Below are 10,189 nucleotides of genomic sequence, written 5' to 3'. Positions count from 1 at the left end.
CATAGTATGCACATTATCAAACTTTTATGTTATTTAATGAGAGCTATGATATTTTGGGTACACTGTTAGTTAAGATCCATTTCTAAGGCAAGTGCTGTAACAGAATGCATTCAGGGAAAACTGAAAAAAAAATAAAATTAACTGGCAGAATTACTTAAAACACATTTACAGACTTTTGTTTAAAAGCCTTAGGCCTAGTTCTTAAATGGTTCTTAAATGTTTATTTTTAAATAAATATCTCACATTTGTTCAGCTTGTTGGCACATTGAACCCCACATGTGACAGATATCAGCAGGTTCCAGCGTGAAACTGAAAAAATCCGCTCAATTATAGCAATTAGCTCATAGTACCCAGTATTCATTTTTCGATATATGCATTGCCTTTTAATCAAGAGGAAACTTATATTGCGTTCTTCAGATTTGGAAACATTGCACAACTGAAAATTAAATTATGCAGAATGTATTGGTTCCTGAAAAGGCATCCTAACTGCCTGTTAGCAGGTCAAGTTATAAACTAATCGTAGCGACTTATGTTGCGGAAGGCTTTCATTATGTTAGCCTATTCTGCAAATCAGTGTCCATACTACGGAAAAAATGGAGGACAAAATGGAACACGCATAGAAGACAATCTGACTTATGTGGTCGACCATACTTCTTCAGCGTAAATGTGAATAAATCTCGCAGGCTTCTCTAATTGCTTCACTTCACTTGTTATGTTTAAAATGCAGCAATAGGATGCCTGATCGGCACAAACAGCATGCAGTACCACTTAAAATCTGGACTGCTACAGTTCAATCATGAGACATCATAGGCCTATACTGTTTGGTAAGTCTTTACAAGCTTAGGCTGTTGCACATCTTCTAATACTTGAAATTACATAAAATGGGAGGAAACTGGGGATTGCTGTGATTACACTGAGGCACATAGACCTACAGCAGTCATGTGGTGTGTGTGGTAAACACACAGGTGGAAGAGTGGCGACACATCTAGCAGTAATGTGACGTCAGCTCTCTTTAATATACTGTAGCAGGCACAAATGACCCAGAAATGTGCGTAAACAGTAGCCACTGTGAAGTGCTGGAAATGTCCCTATATGACATCTCTCCGACGCTGCTTTCAATACACCCCACGGCAACATTCAGCGCATTCTGCACTGGACACTCCAAAGCTTTAATAGATAGATAGATAGATAGACAGACAGATAGATTTATTCGTCATAGTAGTCCAAGCGCGAATATTTTCTTCCGTTTTCTGTTCACATCTATTTCGCTAAATCATGCCTTCAGTATAAACCACGTCTTATAAAAGGAAAATCAGAAACAATACAACCCATGCATGCCATTCATAACCTTATGATAGGCCTATGTAGAATATATAATTACAATATTAACTATCATGACAGAAAGGCTAGGTTCAGCTGGTTGAAGGCAGCCAATCGTCTTTTTTCCCCCGAAAAGGTTGATGTAGGCTTAGTTTTATTTGTTTTTTAAATAAAAAATAAAAATGAAAAACAGTTGATTGAATCATCAGATTCTGAAATTTCTGTGAATCGCGCTTCGTCGAGGCACAAACAAAGGAAATCGTGTAATGTTCAGAAATGTCAATTCAATTCATCATGATGTGCGCTAGGAACATCTCTACGAGCGCTGGGAGGCTGGATGAAAACTGTGTCGCTTATTTAACGATTGGAGGCTGTGCGTGGTAGGCGGATCTCTGCTACCCGATGCTACAGCCCACTTTCAAATCCTGGTAGCAAACATATTACTTGTATCTGTCGAAAGACAATTAGCGAGCAATCGAGGCAGAACTAAAAGAGAAGTGCTCGTTTTCTGCAGTGCAGGCAAGTGGTACCCAAGAGGAAAGAAACTGGGAGAGAAGGAAAGAAGAAAAGAAGGTAGCTTGCATGTACTCGCTACTGAAGGAATTAATACGGTGACTGGTAAGAATATTTAATTGGTTGCTTTTTGGTAGCTGGCCAGCAGCCTGCATTGCCAATATCATAATTCTAAATCGTCACGTATCATTTTCTTCCTAGCAACATTTTATTATCGTTGTTAGCTTACTTGTTATGCGATTAAGTGAATCGCATTACTGGTAAATATTTTTCCATCAGTCGCGAACAAAGCTCAGCTTTGTATCAACCAAACTGGTCTTGGTCTACGTTAGAATAAGATTCTCACCATGATGCTTGCAAGAAAAAAATATCTAACTTGAAAGATAGCTCACCAACATGCAGCCCAAAAGCAAAGTTTTCAACCTTGGGCTATCATTCTTGGTTCTGCTGGCTAGCTAGTAGTCTAATGTGAACCATTTCCCCCCAACCTGAGTGTTTAGATAGCCTATGTAAATCTGTAACGTCTGCAATATACTGTAAAACAACAACAACAAAGCAATCTTAATGAATGCTCGTTTATGTCATTATAGAACAAACCATTAGCTTATTGCATTACCTGCTGCATTAACCAGATTTATTTGAGCAGCTCGGTGCATCCTCGTGGACAATATAAGTTTTTCAGACTAGAAAGCGATTCATCCTATCCGGTTACTTGACGTTAAGAGCTGTTAGCTGGAGTGTTGGCTATTGTCACTAACGTCAATCAAGATACACTGAAGCTCAAATGATTGTCCGCTACGGTACCACGTGCTCAGTGTTCACCTCAGTGTCCGGCATTGCGTCCTAATTGTCATTGATACATTTTACTTTTGAGTTTAGCTTACTGCTGAATCGAATGATACAGTACAACGGGAAGTATATGAAGATTCATTTCAATTATGTTGGAAATATATATTACAACATATGCATTCGGAATTGCAATGTCAAGTTATTCACTTCCAATATCAAACATTGTGCGGCTGTAATATCTAATGTTGTCTCCACTGTGCGACTTACAGTCAAATAAAACCGGCCCGCGGGAAAACTTGTCCGGTGGCGTGGTCGAATAGTACCCTAGCTGATGTCGTCTCTAGCTTTTTGCACCCAATCGTACAAAGTAAACCAATCCAGCCCGAAGCCAACGAACAAGTATACCAAACCTGACAGACATCTTCACTAAAGGAGAAAGGAGAAATGAAGGAGAAAGGGGCAAGTTTATAGTGGTGAAAGCGCCGAGTTGCCTAAATGAGTGAGTTTCATATTGCTTAATCAAATAGCCTTCACAATCGGTCGGAAACATTAGAAAGGACAACATGGCCTGGGAGTCAGTATTTTACGCTCTTAAAATTAGACTACAGGTGAGAAACCATCAATTTTAAATCCCTTAAAAATCATAGACCACATTGACGATAGGCCTATGACAATGACATATTACTGAACTATGTCTGAACTCCTTTTGAATTAAACTTAATTACTTACTTTACTACAACGTACACCGAAGGAGAATGTGTCGAACTGCAGCGCTTGCAACCCAGCCTGTATTAGCATATGCGACCCATCAAAGCATGTGGCCTAGTTGAACGGGATACATTTGCTTGCAGTTTATTGCATAACTTTGCAGGACTAAAATAATTCATTAATGTTGTCCAGCATAAATGATACCACGCCGTCGCCAATGTATATAAGCCTACAGTAGCCTACTAGAGACCCAAAATGTGTAGGCTTATTATTTTAATATTTTGAGCATTATGGATGCCTGTCCAGTCACGTGCCGCTGTTGTTCAGAATGCCACTGGCTTTCGGAGTCCATGTGCAACGTGTGTGTCGGGCGGTTTTGGTAGCCTTGTGTCAATAGGCTACCCTTGTGTTTGAGTTCTCGACAGGGATGTTGCGGTGTGTTTTTTTTTTTTTTTTTGAACAGGAACATCCATGCTCATGGCTCAGCCGGAGCTTTGCGGTCCGGACCGGTGATTTTGCTGCCTACCGGGGATTGAAGCGTGCGTGTGTGTTTTTGTTTCCAGTTGGAAAAGTAAACCAACCGCGAATAACTGTGATTTTAAATGTTCTCTCATGGTCTCTTGATAGATAAGTTAGCTCATCGTGTGTTCGGTGAGTATCCAGAGTTCATGCCTGAAAATTTGTTTTAGCCTCAGGGGAAATTGATCTGTTTTCCTTTCTGTTGTTTCAAAGTTTCAATTTAAATAAGACCTACTGGCATGGAAAAATACGTTCCTATTACCAAAAGCACATAACTATTACAGAAAAATAAAAAGTATGCATATCTAACATTTTTTTTAACCTGTTAGAAAGTACATGAGATATAACAAAGGTAAATACATTTTTATTCAAATGTACAAAAACAGCAATTTTCCTGGATGTGCAAAGGTTAGACCTGGCGTGTTAAAGTGATTTGCATGTGGGTGTGTGCACGAGTTTGTGTCACTCCCTGTTTCAGGAAAATAGGACATTTTTCTGTGTGCTGAAGGTCACTCTTTCGCTCGGGACGCAGAAATTGACACAGACATTACTCTGTTCTGGGCAACAAACACAAACAGATGAAGCTAAACCCTCAGACAGGTTGTTTAACAAGACAAACCTGGCAACTATAGTCCAGATCTGAGTGTGAGTAGTTAATTAGCGTTAAGCATGCTTAAATGACTGGATGTGAAGAGAACTGTTAACTGTTCTATCATTTGTATTTAATATGTACAGTTTAATGAACTGCCCAATCATGCAAACTAGACATGCAACGAGCAGACCTTACCAATGTGCTGCATATGTATACAGTATATATCTTATAACCTTAATTTTGATTTATTATTTTAGTATATTCCATAATTCTACGGTTGCAATGTGACTGCAACTGCAGTGCAAATAAGTATGACCTGCTGAGCTTGTTCTATGAGCACTGACTGTGCTGTAGTAGTGCTATTGTATTAGTAAGTAACAATGTACCAGAGACTTTACTGTATGACAGATCAATTACATGGGTCGCTTAAATTATATATTTATACACAGGTCTACACTTAGTATGCATGCAATGAATGATTGTTGACAAATATGGAATTTGTTAAGGCAAGCAGATAGTATGCCTTCCTTTTTTTGCTTCATTCGGATTGGAAGAAAGCAGAAGGCAACATACTTGTGGGGATCACAGGGGATTGAAGGGGGACTTGAGTGTAGCTCAGGAGTCGGCTGCCCTACTGACTGTGCAGTGCATCTTGCTGACAATGTGGATTTGTTGTACTAGACTATAGAAATATTTTTCTGTGGTAGTGTGGAATTTATGCCGTAGGTTTTACACTGTATCATGCCAATATTTTGACAGAAGTTATCTACAGCAAAACCAAACCATATCCACTTAACTTTACATGATTTAATTTGCTAGTGTATACTATTATCCAGAGAAGCTTATTGTGCGGGACTGGTAGTCACATATTTTGACATCAGGTTTTTTTGTTGAAACTGCTCCCAGGGAAACTGGAAGGTGTTTAACCAGTGCTTCAAACGGACGCTCTTTGCATTGCCTTTGTGAAGTACTACACTATGGGAAGATTAAAAAGAATATTGTACTGTTGCTAATATGAATAATATTTTTGTCAAAGAAGGTGCTTTATCCCAGCTGTGAGCACATATAGATAAATCCCAATAATGAGCATATGTTACTAAAATATAGTATGTTGGATTCACTCTCCTGTCTCATGGTAATAAAGGCTGACCGAGATTAATCTAGACAAAGTACTTTCCATTCATTTGTTTGAAGTATCTTGTCTTTGCTACAAGTGCAAGTGTTATTGCATTCATCTATCAAGGTACAAAAAACATACAAACGTCCCAGTCTTTGTGTTGGTTCTGGAGTTATAGGGGAATTCAAATAAAAACATCAGGGAAAACCTGCGCACTGATCTTCATTGCTCCCATTTATTGGACTATGTTACAAACACATGGTTTCGACCTTCAGGTCTTCATGGGTCAAGTTAGGGTCGAAACCTTGTGTTTATAACATTCATAGTTCAATAAAGGGAAGCACTGAAGTGTAGTGTACAGAGTTCTCCTTCTTTTTACATCCCCTTCATCTCTGTCATATAGGCCTATGTGTGGTAATTAAGTGAGATGAGGCAGTGCTCCATGGGCAAAGGGGCTCCATTTATATTAGTTTCATTTAATCAAATTGTACTAGTTATTTGCTGAATGTATCCCATTTAGCCGTTAGGTAGCAGTGTCCCTGTACAGAAATGAAAAGTAAACACAGTGATGTGCTCTGGCGTACAGTGCAGGAGAGACAAACATGTTTTGAATCCGCCCCCCCCCGACAGCAGCCTCATCCTTTAGAGACCTAGATTCAGTCAGGATATTAGCCAGTGTCTGGACATTCAACGGAATGCAGTGATTATTGTCTTACTGGAGTTATAACTTTATTATTTGTCTGCACCTGTATTAGTAAACAGTTTCCCAGGTTTCAGTGATGTTCTCCAATTCATATACCTAATAAACCTTTTGGGTTGTAAAATACAGAGTTGAAACAGAGTTCTGTGGTTTGATATAGGGTATTTAATAAACCCATACACTATGTTAGAAAATACAAGAAACAAATATTTTCTCAACAGTTAAGAAACAATGTAGTCTGTAAAAACAGGAGTTAAAAAAAGTGATTGATTGCAGTTCACAGAAGCTCGTGATCAGAGCTGGTGTTTATCTACACTACACTATGCTTATCATCCTGTGCATCAGTTAAGCCTTCAAACAGTACAATTTAATCCTTATTTTGGGCCTGATAATAACCACAAAAAGTTTGATGCAATTATTGTCTAAATTAACCTGTGCATACTAACATAGTACATTGACTTGGTAATGTAGTGTTGTACTGTAGGTGCTTATACAAGCTATAATTACTCAGGTGACCACACATATATACAAGCTGTAATTACAGGTGACCACCTGTGATGCAAGCTGCAATGCTGCAGATGGCTTACACTTCTTCAGAACTCCCTTTAGTGTCATATTTGATGAGAATGGCGGCTGTTAATCATCCAGGTGGGTGCCTTTAAAACTCTTCTCTGCTCTGGGTCAACAATTTAGCGCATGATTCTCATGGTGCTAAGGAAACGTGTCCTGCTACACATATCCTAGCATTCTTCGGTTTATCCTATGGTTTCATGAATGTCGGAAGTGTGCTGTTGACACTGGCATGTTAATTTTTTGTAACTTCATTACGATTATTCTGTCAAATGCCTTTGTAAATAAAAAGCTCTGAAAGTCAAATATGAAATGTCAGGTGATTGAGGGGAAATGCGTGTTATGTGGTTGTTTTTCCCGAATGCTTCATTGCACAACAGAGAGTTTTTATCCACATGCCCACATGCACATGCATGCACGCATGCTTTCACACATGCTCACAAACATGCACAAACCCACACTGTCGTACGTATATAATACCTTGAGCTCCAGTACGCAGCAGTGTTATTTATTATTTAAATATTTATATTCAGCATGCAACGATATTTAGTTCAGCTGCTGTTAACAACACAACAATGTCATTCTGAAGGGAACCAAGTATTCACACATAACACAGCCATACTCGTCTTTTGTTAATAAACGGCTTATGTTTCATGATCTGAGTGTAGTTTTTAAGAAGGTTTTCGTTGTACTCATTTTTTCTTTATTTTTCTCATTATTCAACATTTTTCAGTTTTTTTAACTGCAGTTACTTCCAATTCTTACCTCCACCTCTACCAATTTCAACTACATAAGGAGCAGTGTATGCCCTGCCTAAATGCTCTCCTGAATGAAGGACTATTCCATATTACAGACCATTACAGGCATTTAGCAGACGCTCTTATCCAGAGCGACTTACACAAGACCACATACACACACACACACGTGTATATGCCTTTCCAAATTGGGAGAATGATATTAAACACACTTTTATGATCAATATGTATGGTATAGGGGTGAGCCTGTTCTCTGGAAAGGCACTGCCCCTCTTTTCTGTATTTGTCACGAGTGGCCAGCTAATCCAAATATATTTAGACTCGCTAGCTAGCATTGTGTTAACTCTTTTGGGCCAGAGTGCTAAAGATAGCCAGTACTGCTTTGACTGGCACTGTGACAGAAGCACGCACACCAGGTGAAGTGGGCAAAAAGCCTGTGGCTATCTTTGGAAGGCACAGGGCAGTTTGGCATGGAACAGTTGTATTTATTCATTTAATAATGAAGAATAAAACAAAGTGAAAGAAGGTCACTGCTATAATGTTGGCAAAAATTGTTTGAGATTACTTGTGATTGCGAGTCTGAACATGCCATGATACTCCGGGTTGGTGTTGTTAATACAGTAATGCCACCATCACATTCTGTTCAATGACGCTATAACCCGCTTTAGCATGTACACCTATTTCATTCCAGGTTAAATTTGGCAGTGATACTGTGTGCTTAAAACACAGCTGTGCATTTGTTTTGTTTGTGCGTGTTTGATATTGACAGTTGATCCGTCTTAAGATTGAATATTTTTAATGAGAGGGGGGCCCACAGAGATTCCTGTGCTAATTATACAGAAAGGTTAAGCTGTGGGTGACTCACCTGCTCAGTTTGCACACAATAAGCTTTTCTCATTAAAATTTGAGGTCCAACTGCTTTGCCGGAAGATGCACCTCCGAGCAATTAAGCTCTTTCTTAGTTTGCCTGTTGTTTTGTCTGTTCTTATGGCCAGGGTCACCAACAAATGCAGCAGAGGTCTGAAGCTTTGAGTCGTTTCTAAGGCTGTCGTGTGGGCTGTATGCAGCCTGCATTCTGTCTCAACAATGAAAGCCCTGCAATAGCATGGCCTTGAAGTTCTCTGTGTGAATCCAGTCACCTGCGACCTTGCGTCCATTACCTATATCAGTAAATAGACTTTTTGTTGTGGGAAATTTATGCTCATCCTTGCTATTTGGGGTGTTCAGTGCACATTTATCTGAGCAAGGCATACGGTGGTCGACAGGCACATTGTTAAGGCTGGGGGAATGGGTCATTTCTTGTTTGCCTGACTAACTTGGGGGCCCACATTGGACTTTATTGGCAGCCTCGATAGTATAAACAAACGCTAACCTGCATGGAAACACAGTCTCACAGAACAACATCTTTCTGGTTACTACAAGAAGAAGGTTGCGTGGAGACATTCACCTTTATAATATATTATGAATATGCCAAAGGAAGGGGCATTTGAGAGAACGGCAGGACAATCGTTGTTTCAGACTGTGAGGGATTAGATACAAACTATCATTTGGGAGAAGTTACCAGACAACAATGTAAACCTAATTTTTGGATGCTGGTTTTGCAAAAGTAAGATGAAATGGATATGATGACTGGTTTGGTATAGAAGAGCAGCTTTTTGCTGAATGACGACATTTCATTTTCTGAGTTTCACTTTCTTTGTCAGCAGAGATGTGTCTCTTTAGAAAAGTAAGCCCTGTTTTTTGGTTTCTCACATAATCTTTAGGCATTTATACATGCTTCTCTTTAATTACTGTAGCTCCGGGGGGGTCAGAATGAAGTAGGCCTAAAGCCTAACAGGAAAGGATGTTCCAGACAGGATTTTTATTAAGGAAAAACCCTCTTATACACAGCCTTCAGCTAATTAATCTCAGAAGCCCAATGCCTGTCAGCTATGTATGTCTTGATCTCTGGAATGTAGCACAGTGGTAGTGGTGGTGGAGGTAGAGTAGGGTGTGTGTGTGCGAGAGAGAGAGAGAGAGAGAGAGAGTGTGTGTGAGAGTGTGTGTGTGAGTGTGTTTGGTGGGGGTTGGAGCATGGTTGAAGTGACGTAGTCCTAGCTTGGTGCCCGCATGTGCTGGGCACCTGACTGTGGCCCCCCTCCTGGAGGTGAAGGTTGGTGGCCGGGGGACAGGGTGAGCCTTTGTCTTGGGACATGTGACAGAGATAACGAGGACCTGGCACTGCATGGCCTGTAGTAGCAGAGGGGGCCTTGTTTCCAGCCCACTCTCCCTATTCTGGCCTGTGACACGCCAACACGTGGAGGTTTCCTCATCAGGGTTTTTTTCATCCTGCAGCCGCTTCCGCCAGAACGTGTCTTCATCTGAAGGGATTACACACCTCCTGGAAATATTTTCTCCTGGACATGCTCCTGTTTGTGGAGAAAAAATAAACATGACCTCAATTAAATGTTGTACAAAGCCTAGTCATATAACATGTAAAGTTTTTCAATTGAATCTATGGTGGTATATATCTTTCAGCATTGTCTAGACTACTGGTAACCAACCCTGTTCCTGGAGGGATACCATCTTGTAGGTTTTCATTCCAACCCTAATTTGGCACACCTGAC

At 40.0% G+C, this 10,189-nt stretch overlaps 1 protein-coding gene across 1 annotated transcript in view; it reads left to right on the top strand.

Moving 5' to 3' along the window:
* The first annotated feature begins 1,671 nt into the window (after nt 1–1,671).
* slc38a3a (solute carrier family 38 member 3a) overlaps nt 1,672–10,189 on the top strand; it is a 36,984-nt gene continuing 28,466 nt past the window's right edge. The window contains exon 1 of the mRNA XM_064304944.1: nt 1,672–1,938. The gene's annotated coding sequence lies outside the window, so the exon portion shown is untranslated. The remainder of the gene's footprint in view (nt 1,939–10,189) is intronic.

Source organism: Anguilla rostrata, chromosome 13, assembly GCF_018555375.3.
Source record: "Anguilla rostrata isolate EN2019 chromosome 13, ASM1855537v3, whole genome shotgun sequence".
NCBI classification, from domain to species: Eukaryota; Metazoa; Chordata; class Actinopteri; order Anguilliformes; family Anguillidae; genus Anguilla; species Anguilla rostrata.
This window is presented reverse-complemented; position numbering and strand designations above follow the sequence as displayed.